At 50.7% G+C, this 15,000-nt stretch overlaps 1 protein-coding gene across 2 annotated transcripts in view; it reads left to right on the top strand.

Annotated features, from left to right (window-relative positions):
• Positions 1–15,000, top strand: part of mxd4 (MAX dimerization protein 4) — a 28,126-nt gene that overhangs the window by 5,459 nt on the left and 7,667 nt on the right. The gene's annotated exons all lie outside the window — the stretch shown is intronic.

Below are 15,000 nucleotides of genomic sequence, written 5' to 3'. Positions count from 1 at the left end.
GTGTGTGTGTCTGTTTGTCCTCTGTCTCCTTGTGTTGTCTCTCTATCAATATGTGTATCGGTGAACAAAGCATCAGCTGTGCTGTGTGGCTCCACATATAGGGCACCCGTACGGTGTGTGTGTGTGTGTGTGTGTGTGTGTGTGTGTGTGTGTGTGTGTGTGTGTGTAATCCCCCCATCCACGTGCCTGTGGATGGAGGTTGCTCTAGTAATCAGATCTCCAAAGAGAGCCTTGACTTTGCTATTAGATTTCCATCGTTCCTGTCTCTGCCTCCTAGCTCTGGGTTGTTAGTTGGCCGGGGCGGCCAGTGGAGTGCTAGGGGCCCTGGCAGTAATGTGATTATCTTGTGGTGACAGAGGTGGGGGGTGAATCTGTGCTCGCGTGTCACGTCTTCTTTCTGACAGGCCCCTGAGTGAAAAACACCCAGGCACGCTCCACACCCATCCCAGCATGCCTCAGTCACTCTCGCGTGTCTCTGTCTCTCCACTTACAAACCACACAAACACACAGGCTCTTTCTCTCCTGTGGCCCCAGGGGCATGCCACTCTAGCCGTGGTGGAGTGATACCTTTAGCACCAGTCAGCCAGTTGTTTTTGCCTGCCATGCCAGCTACAGCAAGACTCACCTAGACTGTCACACAGCAGGCTTTAGACTGAAGAGGGTGGGGTCCTGTTTGAAGTACCCAGCTGAATGACTGCTGAGGGGAGCAACTAAGCAAGGCCAGTCTTCACATCATATGAACACACGCTCAGCACAAATTTCTCCCTCATAAGGCCAACGCGAGCTCCACCAGTAAATGACGCAGCTTAGCGGAATGGAGAAGTGGTGGTGCGACACAGTGTGATTAATCTTCTGCTTTGTTAGCAGTGTGCGTGCGTGTGTTTGGTCATACGGGGTGTGTTTGTGAGTAGTATGTAGTATTTGGGGAGTAACATGTGCGTGTGTGTGTGTGTGTGTGTCAGTGGGTGTGTTGTGTATGTGTGTATGTGGTTGAGTGAGATGCTGTCACACTGGGAATTTGCCAGTCACATGCTGGTGAAAGAGTAATTGACGTTTGAGCAAGGCCTCAGACATGTAAGGGCATATCCCTGTTTGGCCCTGCTGAGAGCTCAAGGCAGACTGACACTTCCTGCTCTGCTCTCCCCATACACGTATGCACTTAAGCTAACAGTCCAACTATTGCAAAGGACTAGCGTTGAAATGTCCGAGGTGTGGCTACCAGTAAGGCCATTCCACAATCACCTGAGTCACACGCACGTCCTGTTGCTTGCTAACATCACCAGTAATTTGCCCACAGATTTAGGACATGCAGACACGAAATCTGCGGATACCCTGTGGACATAGACTAACCTTATTGTGTGTTTAATATCCCTGCCTGCCTACAGTAACGATAGGTTGGTCATGTAACAGTTCTCTCAGTAGTGACCAAATTGTTACAAAACTATGAAATTGTTAAAGGAAATGTCTTCTCCGAATGAAAAGCAGTAGTGAGAATTACTGTTTTCCCCCCTTGTTGCTATGCTGTTGCAAGAATTCGTCAAGCAGAAGTTGTGTACCACATTCTCTCTCTCTCTCTCTCTCTCTCTCTCTTGGTTTATATTGATTGTGCTGACTAACTGTTGCTCTGCTCTGGTAGCATATTGGGGGCATATCATATCTTCTTACTCTCCTGATGTTTTTTTTTTCATCCGGTGAAAAAGAGAGAGGCCCGGTGCCCTGTGCTTGTTCTAGCCTGTGGCCTCAAATTGCACTGTGTTTTTATAGGCTGAACAGCCAGCTGTAGTTTTCAGGTGGTGGCAGCTCCTCATGCCAAGTTGGAGCATGCTAATTGGCATCGGTTTGTTTTTTGAATGAAATGGTAGAGACTTGAAGATGTGTTAATGAAAAGCCGGCCTTTAGGGGAGGCACTCAGATGTGCTTTTTACTCCTGCGCTTTTGTTGTTTATGAGGCGCTGTGCGAGTGTTTGATTTGTTGACTCTTTCATTCTGCCTGTTCTCTGGGACACAGAGTCGTACAAACAGCTCTCCCCAGCCAGGTCACCTCAACCAATTTACACAGGCATGCTCTCAGATAGCTAGACTTGATCTAACTCAATCTCAGTAGGACTTCCCAAGCAGTCTCTTCCTCTGTACCCTCTCCGTCTCTCTCTTACTCACACACACCAGACGCTGCACCAGAAGAGCCATTCTTATTTTAGTCTCTCGTGACTCACTCACTGTTTGTTTGGTCACATGCTGAGAGTGGCAATGGTTAGTTCATACTATCAAGCTGCTGACCTGTTTCAGAGTCCGTCTGTGGAATCTACATGATTGTGTGTGTGTGTGTGTGTGAGTCAGTCGGTGTTTACCACAAATTGGCTTGGGAGTGTATCATGCCTGTATAGTGTATCATCTTCTGTTTATCAAGTACCTGACATCTAATTGATTTAGAGTTTCACCCACACGCACTGTCCCTCCTTACTGTGTTTGTCTGGGAGCTGGGCTGGCTGGGAGACTGTTGTGAGAGGATGTGTGTGTTTGCTGTCTCGTGTGTGTGTGTACGGAGGTCATGTGTCTGAGCTGAGCCACGCGCTCCTCACCCTGGACATTCCCTGCAGCCAGCCCACGGAAGGCTCCGGTCACTACCTCAGGGCATTCCTCGTGCCGCACCCCACATCACCTCACCTCACCTCAGCTCCTCCTGTCTGTGACTAGATGAGGCCTTTTCTTTGAATCATCTTCCCTCTGTTCCTCTTACATAAGTTTTGCTATCATTTCTGCTTGCATGTGTCACTTCGGAGAACAAGTGTGAATGAGGAAACCATGCCCGTCATTGCTGGCAGCAAGGTCCTTCCTTTACTTCACATGAAGCTTTCTCTCTCTCTCTCTCTCTCTCTCTCTCTCTCTCTTTCCTCTATCTCTCTCACCTGTCTCATGACTCATCCAGGTAGTTTCTCTTTCCAGTTTCATCTCACACTGGGTTTGTTTTCCTCCAGCGCACCTGTTTACGAGAAGGCAGGAGACGTGGCAGGGATCTTGGCTCACGTTGTGCCAGGCCACTCCACTCGCCACGCTTAGCCTCAATTGGCGAGGGATTAGCAACTTGTATTTATAGCTCAGCCCGCATTGTACTCTAGTGTTGCCAGATGAGTTTTTTTGTCTGTAGAAATACTTTTGCCTTTTTGAGAAAGATAGATAGAGAAATCATGTGACAATAATAAAACCACATTTCTGGTACATTGTGTGTGTGTGTGTATGTGTGTGTGTGTGTGTGTGTGTGTGTGTGTGTGTGTGTTTGTGTGTGTGTGTGTGTGTGTGTGTGTGTGTGTGTGTGTGTGTGTGTGTGTGTGTGTGTGTGTTTTGCCAGTCAGCCTTGTTTTCGATGGTGCAGTTTCTGCCTGCCCAGTATGCTCCTTGAGCTAGTGTGAAAAAGAATATAGACACTGTAGCTGGTGGTGGGTCAGGGTCAATGTGTGTGTGTGTGTGTGTGTGCGTATGTGTGTGTGTGTGTGTGCGTGTGTGTGTGTGTGTGTGTGTGTGTGTGTGCGTATGTGTGTGAATGTGCGTATGTGTGTGAATGTGGGCCCCCGGCTGTGATGAATGAGCTGTTAGGTGCAGGGTAAGAGGCTGATATACTTTCACCTGCCTAATTTATGATGGCCCGGTCCGCAAGGCTCTCATGTCTGGTCCACAGCGAAGTGTTTGCGAAGTTTTATTCTCATCCATCAGCTCCTCATGAATGCAGAATGCAGTTAACTCAAATGTTTGGAACAACAGTGTAATTTATTATATAATAACCCTTTTATTGTGGTCTTCATTGAAAATAAATTCTGTTGCATAAGCTTTGTTTCAGCAATCGTACGGTATTTGACTCTTTGACTCTCTGCGCGATGCACTCTTGTTTTGACAACTTTGTTGACGTGCTTGGCTTGCCAAATAGCCGCGCCGAGCCCTGCAGGTCGGTGTGTAAACTAACTCACTGGGGCCTTCTTTCTCTCCACGTGGCCCTGAGGAAGCGTGCGCAAACTAATGTGATCGATTGGGCCTAATGCTGTTATTTGGGTCTGGGCGAAGCTTGTCGACAGAGGGGCCGGTTTCGGCCAGGCTGTTACTTCACCTTTTCCCTGGCTCCTCGCGCTCACGCGTCTAATGCTCTCTTCAGAGACCACATCTGTTTTTTCTGTCTTCTGTTTTTTTTCTCCCCGCTCCTTTTGCCCTCTTTGTCTGGTGTTGGCTGGAGAAGCGCTCGCCTGCCTGGCTGAGCTGAGTCAGCAGGAACCTGAGGACAGCGTGGGGAAGGGAGGGAGGAAGAGATGGTGGGGGAAAAAGAGGAGAAGGAAGAGGAGGAGGAGGAGGAGGACAAGAGCCCATCTCTCAGTGGGTCCTGCTCCTCAGTTCTGGGCTGGGGCCTGTCTGCAGGGGCCTTGCCTTCCCTTCTCTTCTCCCCCCTCTCTCGCTCACTTCTCTCTTCCCTTCTCTTCCCTTCTCTTCTCTTCACTTCTCTTCTCTTCTCTTCTCTTCCCTTCCCTTCTCTTCTTTTCTCTTCTCTTCTCTTCTCTTGTCTTCTCTTCCCTTCTCTTCCCTTCTCTTCTCTTCTCTTCTCTTCTCTTCTCTTCTCTTCCCTTCCCTTCCCTTCTTTTCTCTTCTCTTCTCTTCTCTTGTCTTCTCTTCTCTTCTCTTCTCTTCTCTTCCCTTCCCTTCTCTTCTTTTCTCTTCTCTTCTCTTCTCTTCTCTTGTCTTCTTGTCTTCTCTTCTCTTGTCTTCCCTTCTCTTCTCTTCCCTTCTCTTCCCTTCCCATCTCTTCTCTTCGTTTCTCTTCTCTTGTGTTCTCTTCCTCTTTCTCCCTCTCTCTCGCTCAATTTCCTTCTCTTCTCTTCTCTTCTTTTCTCTACTGTTCTGTTCTCTCCCTCTGTCTCTCGCTCACTTCTCTCCCCCTGAGCAGAGGGGAGGGTGGAGGAGCAGTGTGTGCGCACTCTGTGTGGAGGAGCAGCATGAGGTCCCTGGCTTGCACTTGTACAGTCTTTTACTGTAGAGGAAGTCATCGGATACAAAGAAAATAGTCTTTTGAGCGGCCTCTTTGTCCTCTTGATTTGATAGTGGGGGGAAGAAAGTGCCCCAAGAAGGAGAAAGGGATAGAGAAAGAGAAGGAGAGAGAGAGTTCATTGAGGACTGTGACTTAGTTCAGTGTGCAAACATTTCTGTACCAGTCAGCCTCATCTGCTCCTGAACCACAGGTTAACCCCGAAAGAATCCAGGTGTGGAGGTCTCGGCCCATCTGTTGCACCCTCTGCTCCTAGGCCACAACTCACTGCGCTCTCACAATGGGCCCTGTCTGTGGGTGCAGCCGTGTGACCTCCGCCACGTCTGCTCTCTGACCACACCCTTGCTGACTCATCCCCCTCTTCTAACACTTCAGCAACAGCAGCCTGACTCAAGAGCAGGCCACAGACAATGTGCCATGTCAAGGCACCTCTGTATGTGTGTACGTGATGAGTGAGTGTGTATGGAGACGTGCATGAGGGCATGTGAGGTTGTGTTCGCTTGTGTGTGTGTGTGTGTACATCACAAGAGTGTGAGTGTGTAGATAGATGTATTTCTGTTTGTGTATGCGTTTTTCTGTGTGTTTCTGTGTGTGTATGTGTGTGTGTACACAGGCCAGGTCAATGGACAGTGCAGTAACCTCAAGCCTGCTGACCATCCTGAGAGGTCAGAGTGCAGGTCAGGAGGAGGTGTAGAATTCCTCCTCTCTCTGCTTTACTCCGCATGCCCCTCACCCTGGACTGTCTGCCGGGAAACACATGCTGGCCTCAGTTGGATATTAAAGAGACAGGCACAACAAGAGACACTCGTATTATCCAAATATAACCTTCGTACACTTACAGAGGGCTGTGGAAACATTACTCTAGAGCTGTGTGCAATTTCACAGGTGTCAAACCACACTCACTTTGATGACCTACAGAAAGCTTATGTCTGTGTTTGAGGTGGTATGAACAAGTTGAGTGTGTGTTAACCATACAGACACATAGGCTGCGAGAGATTGTCTAAGCCTCTGTGTGGGGTGTTGCTGCCGCAGGACCAAGTCTGCATGCACTCGCTAGGCAAGTCACTTAATCATTTATTTCCTGCCTTTTCTTTTAATGAGCGTAAAGCAGCTGATGCCGCACCCCATAAAAACGACAGTTTAGCTCACATTTTAACAAGTTGTGAAATCATGCCACTGAGGCACACGGAGGGCCTGTGCGGGAGGTGAACAAGGCTGGCATGTCTAGGGTTAAAGGTTGCACACTACTGCCAGTAGAAAAGTGGCTAAATCTATGAGTTACGGTGCCGAATTCAGGTCAGACACACATACACACACATGCTGGAATGTGCTGTTGTGTAACCAGAAGAGAGGAGGCTGAGTGGACGAGAGTGGAGCGGAGGGGAGGGGAGAGGAAAGAGAAGGGGGTCAGCCGTAGTAGAGCGTGTTAAAGGAAAGCATGTGGTCCCAGCGGCAGCTCAGAGAGAGAGAGAGAGAGAGAGAGAGGCCCTCAGCCTCACAGAGCTGCAGTCTGCAGGTAAACTCCTGCCAGTTGCCTCACCCTGTGGCCCAGCCGCCCGGCACTCCTCTCTCCCACGCTCTCAGGCGGGGCAGCCAACCACAGTGCCCGTCTGAGCCCCTGGTCAGCTGGTTGCTTGTGCTCTCAGTGGCAGAGTGGCTTGCCCTTGTAAGGTAGGGGCCGTGAGCGGCACAGCTCTCTCGCTCGCTCGCTGTCTCGGCCCAGAGTGGCCGAGGCGGCCGGTTGGGGAGAGGGGGAGAATGCGGGGGCTGATTGGCTGCGGTGTGGGGCAGGCTGGAGCAGCGGGCACTGCAGGCTGGCGCGGACGCTGTGTGGGGACGGCGCGTACGGCCCGCTCTCGGGTTACGGCCCCTCAGTGGATCCGCTGGTGTTAAATCATTTACAGAGCGCCGAGCCGCAGGCTGCCCTGTTTATTGAACACGGAGAGATTTTCAGCACAGGCTTGCCATTAAAATCAGTCAGCAGACCTCTCCCTCTCTCTCTCTCTCCCTCTCTCTCTCCCTCCCTCTCTCTCTCTCTCCCTCTCTCTCTCCCTCGCTCTCTCTCTCTCGCAGCACAGGTGGTTTTGCTTAACCCACTTTTGTTTTTCTCTCGTTTATCCCCTTGGTTTTTTAATGCTATGATTGAATGTTGTATGACTGCAAAGCGTCAAGGAGCAAGACTTTTGGAGTGGTTTTACAGAAGAGGGGAAAAAGGAGGGAGAAAGGCATGAACTATTAATTTGCCTGTGTGTGTGTGTGTGTGTGTGTGTGGTGGGGGAGAGAGAGAGAGAGAGAGAGAGAGAGAGAGAGAGAGAGAGAGAGAGAGAGAGAAAGCTCGAGTTGTGCAGACGTGCAAAGCCATTCATTTCATTAGGAGACAGACCCTGCCATGGAGCGCGGCCCCTGAGCCTTCCTCCTCGTCAGGGCACACATCTGTTTCTGTCTGCGGAGCACGACTGTAATCTGACATGCCGTTGTAGCTCGAGGGTTTGTTTCTGTTTTGGAAAAAAAAAAAGGACGGAGGGAAGGAAAGACAAATGGAACTAATTGACATGCCCTCCAGTGCTACGTGGAAATGCTTGTTTTTGTCCTCATCCTATCCCCCCTTTGTGTTGGTCCCACTACCTTCCAACTTCTAACCAGTAGGGGATGACATGAGTTGTTGTTGGAGGAGCAGGCAAGAAACTCGTGAGACTCCCTCACGTTGGGCTGGGTGCCGCGGCAGGGCCTTCATTTTGCAGCGCTTGCCAAGGTTCTGTTTGTCCCTCCCTCCCTCCCTCCCTCCTACTCGCCCTCCTAGCCCTCTGGCTAGCTGTGTGTTGTGGAGTGTTGATGATCGTTTCCGTCCTGAGCGTGTGAGAGTGAGGACACGTGAGGAAGCCTGTCTCCTGCTCCTGTGGCCAGGCCAGCCCTGTGTGTTTTTTGCGACGCACGTCACACACACATGCGTGCATGCACACGTCTCAAACGCACACACGCACAGACACACACACACACACACACACACACACACACACATACACACACACATACGCACACGTCACACAGACACAAACAAATGTTCTATGAGGGGTGTGGTGACAGGACACAGACACAGCACGTTCCTAGACAGTGGACGTCCCTTATCTGAAAGGAGATCTTTCTTCTGGGCTCCCCGCCCCCATTGGCTCTGTCTCGGTCTGCTGTTTTTCTCTCCAACTACTCCTCTGTTGAGGATGACACGTCACATCACCCCTCCCACTCCACAGCACCCTAAATATAAACATGTGTACGGACAGACTGTGTGTGTGTGTGTGTGTGTGCATGCGCGTTTATGTGTGTATTTGTGTGTGACGAGCTTTTGTTGATGAGGCGTTGTTGAAAGGCCCTGCAGATGAATATGTGTATAGTCCTGGGGCCTCTCTTTTTCATTCCACTCATTCTATTTTCATCCCCCCTTTACCTCTCTCTCTCTCTCTCTCCCTCTCCCATCTGTTTCATGTTCTGCCTTTTGTTGCCGGTGGCCAGATGTGGGCCAGTCCGCTAGTGACCAGCGTCCAAACACCAACACGGACGCACGCACACACAAACTCACTCACACGCAACACAGCATTCCAGAGAGCCAAGCACGCCGTTTTAAGTAGCTTCTATTTTAATATCTGTTTGTTTTGGTTGTTTCCAAAGTGCGCCTGCATCACATAAACAGCTTAGCGCCAGGCTGTTCAGTTTGATGATGGGGCATTTGAAATGGGGCATTTTGAAAAACCTGCATTGGTTGAGAACTGGCATAGCTGTGCACATGCAGCTGATACTGTGTCATGGATATCCTCCGATTGACGCATTAACTGTGCGGCATGGCATGTGCTGTGGAGTGGGAGCCAACAGGAAGCCTACAGGGGGGCGCTGTGCCATCTCTGAGTGCTCTGAGGGCAGCTCGCCAAAATGAGGAGAGGAAGAGGATACCCCGCCGGGGTGTGGGCTTGACCTTTGACCTCTACGGGTGGAGCAGCAGCGTTGGCTGTGGGCCAAGGGAAGCGTCACAGGTTGTGGCTCCTTAAGGTTCAGACTGACCACAGAGCTGTCATTCCTCTGTACTGGGGTCCGTGAGAGAGGGTTGCTGTGGCGTCACCCTCCGTGTGTGTGCTCATGTAGCCCATGCTGTCGTACGCTCTGTCTCTTTCCCCTCCGGTGGGATCTAGAGTTTCCCTCCCCAGGGGGAGAGACATTGTTTTGCATGTCACAGAGATGGCGTGTGAACATTGACTCCATGTGTGAGGCTGTGTGAGTGTGTGTCTGAGAGAGAGAGAGTGTGTGTGTGTGTGTGTGTGTGTGTGTGTGTGTGTGTGTGTGTGTGTGTGTCTGAGAGATTGAGTGAGTGTTGAACAGAGAGTGGTTGAGGTCTGTTTGGCTGGTCAGACCATATTGTCTTGTACTGTCTCCTCTAGTGCGCTATCCCATTACACAGCAGCCCCATCCTCTGAAGCCCCCTCCCCTCCCGTGGTGCAGTCTGTGTTAATCTGTGTTCTGCTGAAGAGACCCCTGGGCCTGCGTGTATTCGTGACACAGCTGGACAGACAGAGAGACAGAGCAGGTGATGATGGGCAGCAACTGGGCATGTATGGAGGAGGCAGGGGCAAGCAAGCACAAGAGTTTGGTCAGGTGGTCACTTCCTGGTGGACGTGCGGAGCTCGAGACAGACAGCTTTTACTGCCGTGTTACCAGCCATTACAGCCCATCAGGGACCTGTAGCATCTGCCATCAGGAGCCCACAGCAAAGCCTCTCACACACATTTACGGGCCCTTACAGTCCCACTGCTCCTCATTACAACCTAAATGTCACCACCTTCACTTGGTCCCCTGTGGTGGCGAGTCCAGCATCCTGTGGCGTTCTGGTCAGAGAAATCATGACTACGGTGTCCACACTTGGCCAATTAGTGTTGCATGGCTTCATATTGCTGTCGTCTGGATGCACAGATTTTTCCGGTGGAAATCTGGTGTAAAATGGATTTTGGATATGCTTAGCATTATAACGAATTCGAACGTTCGTTGGGGGGCAAATAAACACTAATCCGATGCACTCTAAACTAGCTTGTTTTTAGCCAATTTACAGACAATACCTTGAGTCGTTTGCTGGTCGGCGCCATTTAACAATTTTCCCTTTAAGGTGATGATTCCCGTTGATTAAATTTTTTGAGCAATGTTGCTGGGCAACCACATAATTGGTTCCATGTGTTCTGATTGGATGATCATGACAATTTGCACACTGATAATTAAAGTACTCCAGAAAAAAACATGTTGCCCAAAATGTGCCTGAAAACAACACTCAGGAAGACCATTGCCCAGCAACATTGCTCAAAAGTTGCCTTGCGTGTCATCAGCTGTTTGTGTGCTAGGTCACGAGATCAGTCTGTGTCTGCCTTTATAACTGATCAGTCTGCCTGTATAACTGTTCATGAGAATAGAGGTTAAGGCATTTGAGTAGCCTAAGAGTGTGTGTGTGTGTGTGTGTGTGTGTGTGTGTTGTGGGAAGATGCCCATGAGAACACAGCTCTGTGGGTAAAAGAGCCTCTTCTCACACTGGAATCCTTAACCAGAGTTTTACTGGGCAAAGTGGATCCCGTCTGGCAGTGTAGATATGGGAGCCCAGGGCTGTGTACAACAAACAAGCTGGTGGCCAGGCAGGCCAGGCGGCCCGGCACAGAGCCGCATGTCAGTCCAGGGCCTGTGCGCTGTTTAAGTGATCTGATAAACATTGCGTGCGCCGGGCCCACTGTCGGAATAACAAGCAGAACGTGAGTTGAGAGGGAAGGGGAGGGAGAGAGAAAACACACACGGAGTGGTGGTGCGTCACGGCAGGGGCCAGCACGTTGCCCCGAGCCACTCTTCAGCACACACACACACACACACACACACACACACACACACACACACACACACACACACACAGAAAGTGGGACAAAAACACAGTGATGCAGAGAGAAATGAAAAGAAAGAAAGGACAAAAGAAGAGAATTAACTTTAGATGAATTGACAGGAAAGAATGCAGATCACAAGGGATTCTGCTAAATAGTGTGTCATGTCTGCTAAATAGGGTATCATGTTTATAGTGCCAAAGGCACAGGCTTACAAGATATTGTTAATGTAATTGTAATGTTATTACAATTTACATTTATATTAATGTTAATGTAATAGGAGCTCTGGGCCACTTTTAAAATACAGAACTTTGTGGTTGAGTTTAGTTTTGGTCATCTTAAATCAGACGTCGGGCATCTTTTTAAATGTAAAGGCAGAATGAAGGTTTATAGCTATACAAATGGTAAATAAAAATATCTGTGCTAAAGCTAACTGATGTTTTCAAGCATACCAGCATTACAAATGGCTGCTGTTTGGTCTTAATTCGGTCAACATGTTCATTTCCCACTTTAAGGTTTGGAAATTACATTGTTATTCAACTGCTCAGCAATTTATGTAAAGGCAATTATTGTTAGTTTCACGACAAGCTGTTTTCGAAAAGGAGTTTGTAAAAAAGGATGTAGATCACGGCAGGATCAAAAGGCGAAATCAAAGGCAGAAAAACAGCCGAGCAGGCAGCCTTCTTTCAGCCGAGCAACAGCGTAAACACACCGGGGAAAAAAAAAACACAGAGAAAATGAAAAGCATAACTGCCATGTTCCTATTTCTGCCAGCGCTTTCCGCTGCATGGACCACACCCCATTCCTGCTCCCCTCTGAACTGGGGCCGAATCACTCCCAGCCTTCTCTCTCCTGGTGTGTGTGTGTGTGTGTGTGTGTGAGAGAGAGAGAGAGGAGCTGTGCAGGTGGGAGTTGGGCCTGGCTCTGGTAAATAAACAGTAGTAAAGGCGCGGGCACTCGGGATTGGGGATTTGGGGTGGGGACATTCGCTGGTGCAGGGGGGCACGTCCTGTTTTTTCTGGAGAAGTGTGAGAGAGGAGAGTAGGGAGGGGGGGGGGCCGGAGGCCGGAGGGCTGGCTGTTGGCTCGGGTTACCCCCTCGGATGATGTGAGCGTGTGGAGCCAAGCCCGCCGCAGCTGAGCATACTCACTTGCTGCACTCAATGGCCCCTTTTTTCCAGGCCAGGGATGAACGTTACCAGTGCTCCCTCTCTCTCTCTCCTTCGCTCTCTCTCTCTCTCTCTCCCTCGCTCTCTCTATCACTCTCTCTCTCTCTCCCTCGCTCTCTCTCTCTCTCCCTCGCTCTCCTACATGGCCAGCACCCCTCCTCCGCTCCCCTGCGGCCAACCTCCCTTTCCTGCCGGCTTCCCTTGGTGCTGCTCCAGCTGCTTGATGTGGTGGGAGCAGGCAGGTTGGAGGTGTGGGCCCCCACCCTTCTCCCATCTAAACACTCCTGTTCTCCAGCAAGACAAGGACCCACTGGTGCCAGCAGGTTGGAGGAAGAGGGCCTCAGGGAGAGACGCGGCGGAGTGGTGCAGAGCAGGAGGGGTGTGTGTGTGTGTGTGTGTGTGTGTGTGTGTTGGGGGTGGGGGGGGTTGAGCGGTGGCCCCAGGGGAAGAGAGGGAATGAAAGCGAGCGGGAGGACTTTCACACACTCCTGAAGCAAAGGCCCGTCTGTGTGTCTCTCTGCACCTGCACAGCGCCCAGACCACAGAGATTTGATTCTGGTGTGTTTTCTCTTCTCTCCTCCACTCCCTCCCTCTCCTGACATTTTATAAAGCTGTTTTTTCCCCCCCTCTCTTGTGAGACTCCTGGACTCATGGAAGTCTGTTTTCTGTCAGGGTGTTGGAGGGAACAGTGGAGAGGCTGGAGAGAGAAAATGGTGGTCCTGGTCCCTGTGGTCAAGCACTCACTCCTGGATGGCCAACAAAACAAAAGCCCCACACCTCTGTCTCCCAAAACAGAGAGGGGTAGAGAGAAGGAGACTAAAGGCTCATATAGTGTGTGTGTGTGTGTGTGCTGAGAAAGCAGGAACTCACACAATGAACAAAGTTCTCTAGAAGGGAGGAGAGAGGTGGTCAACACGGGACCCTGAGGCGTCAGTGGGTCTCCTAGAGGAGCAGGGTCCTTCCTGTCAAGTCAACGCCCACACTATATGCATGAGTGGATATTTGTGCGTTTTTGTGCATATCATTTTAACGCCTCTTTGGCATTCATTCATTAGGGGGCTGCCTGCCGTGTGATTAGGGCTGGTGGTGTGTGTGTGTGTGTGTGTGTATGTGTGTGTATGATTGGTATTGGTGTGGTACGTGGGTAAGTGTGAACCATACGTGGTTGTAAGGCGGTGAGAGTGTGTACAGTATGTGTGTGTAAAAGTGTTTCACATGCTGCAGTGATGTAGATTTGTTTAGAAGGCTGAAGCCTTTAATGAGATAGCACTGGAGACACACATCATCTAGGAGTCAGTGTGTGGGATGGGCTCAGCAGTGGAGGATGGTACTGCTGGTGCTGTGGTGAACCTCATGGGTGTCTGCAGGGGAAGTGGGTGATTCTCAGGGTTTGGAGTGTGTGTGTGTGTGTGTGTGTGTGTGTGTGTGTGTTTGGAGTCTCTGTGTGTGTGCACACGCGTTCCCTCAAGCAGAGGTTGTGACCGAGAGGCATGGGGAACAGGATAGAGGCCGATGCGACTGGGGGTTGTGTGTGTCTGTGTGTGTGTGTGTGTGTGTGTGTGTGTGTGTGTGTGTGCCGGCGTGAGGCTGATGCGACTGGGGGTTGTGTGTGTCTGTGTGTGTGTGTGTGTGTGTGTGTGTGTGTGTGCGTGCGTGTGTGTGTGTGTGTGTGTGTGCCGGCGTGAGGCTGATGGGACTGGGTGTTGCGTGTGTCTGGGTGGCGGCGTGCAGCCCTGTGTTGGTGGGGCCTGCGTCTCCTCAGGGCTTTGCGCCATATAGCCTCGCAGTCTTGCTGACTCTCTGCCAAAGGCCTTTGGGTTACCCAGGGGAACGGGCGTCACTTAGGCCTGTGGTCTCTTGTGTACTGCACGCGTCAGGGGTGCAGGAAAGAGCTGGCGCCACCCCTTAAATATCGAGGTCAGTGTGTCAGGCAGAAGTGTGTGTATGTGTGTGTGTGCAGTTGGAATATCTGTTTCCATGACCAGCCTATACTTTAGTGCAGCTTACGACAGTTCCTTGGTGAGCGTTATAGGCTGGTTGAAGGTTGACGGTTTCAGTCAGCAGGTGGCCTTCTCTCCTCTGCCCTAAATGGACTGTGGTGAGCTGTGATTGCTGTAATCTGTTTAAACCACTTTTCTAATGTTATGTGTGTTTGATGGCATATGTGATAAACAAAGGCCCTGCTAAAGTAACACTCCCACTCTCTCAGATGGCTGTGAAGTGTTTAGCTGTGGTGTGGTGTGGTGCACAAGGTGCTGCGGAGGCCTGAGCTGTGTGCTGTGCTGTGCTGCTCTGTGTCAGCTCCTAAGTGGTGACCCTGTGTTGAGTGGGCGTGCCGCCCCCCCCCCCCCCTTTCTCTGGCTGTTGTGCCCACGCTCGTCAGCAGAGTGCCCGGCGTCGTGGGCACAGAGCAGAGTTCATTAGCAGCGTTGGAACCGGTGGCCCGGCCGCCCCCACCAGCCTGACGTCAGGAGCGGAGAGCCCGTCTCTCCCGGCACCCGCTGGTCGCTGTAGTAACGGGAGTGTGTGGCCCCTCAGCTCTGGACGGTTGCATAATGTTGTCGAAAGAACAGCGCGCTGCCGGCACGCTTATGCAACCCCCTCGCGGGTGTGTGTACATGCGTGACTGTATTTGCATCGGTCATTAAGCCTGTAAGAGTACCTGACCCACCCTTTGACACCAAAGAGGCTAGCAGACTTCCACTCAAACCAGACAGCAAAACAGACAGCAGTGCTGACGTAAAGTCATGGTTTGTTTGTGTACAACAGAAAAATAACAATTCAAATTTGAGCTTCTGTGGAATTTCAATGAGAGAGGCTATTGACATGTGGCAGGCAGACACTGACCTGTGAAGAGTTTGCAACGCAAATCTTTGAATTGATTTGTCTGTGTGGTTGGAATGGGCCTGGAGCAAAGAAGC

The sequence above is a fragment of the Alosa sapidissima genome, chromosome 1, assembly GCF_018492685.1.
Source record: "Alosa sapidissima isolate fAloSap1 chromosome 1, fAloSap1.pri, whole genome shotgun sequence".
Classification (NCBI taxonomy): Eukaryota; Metazoa; Chordata; class Actinopteri; order Clupeiformes; family Clupeidae; genus Alosa; species Alosa sapidissima.
This window is presented reverse-complemented; position numbering and strand designations above follow the sequence as displayed.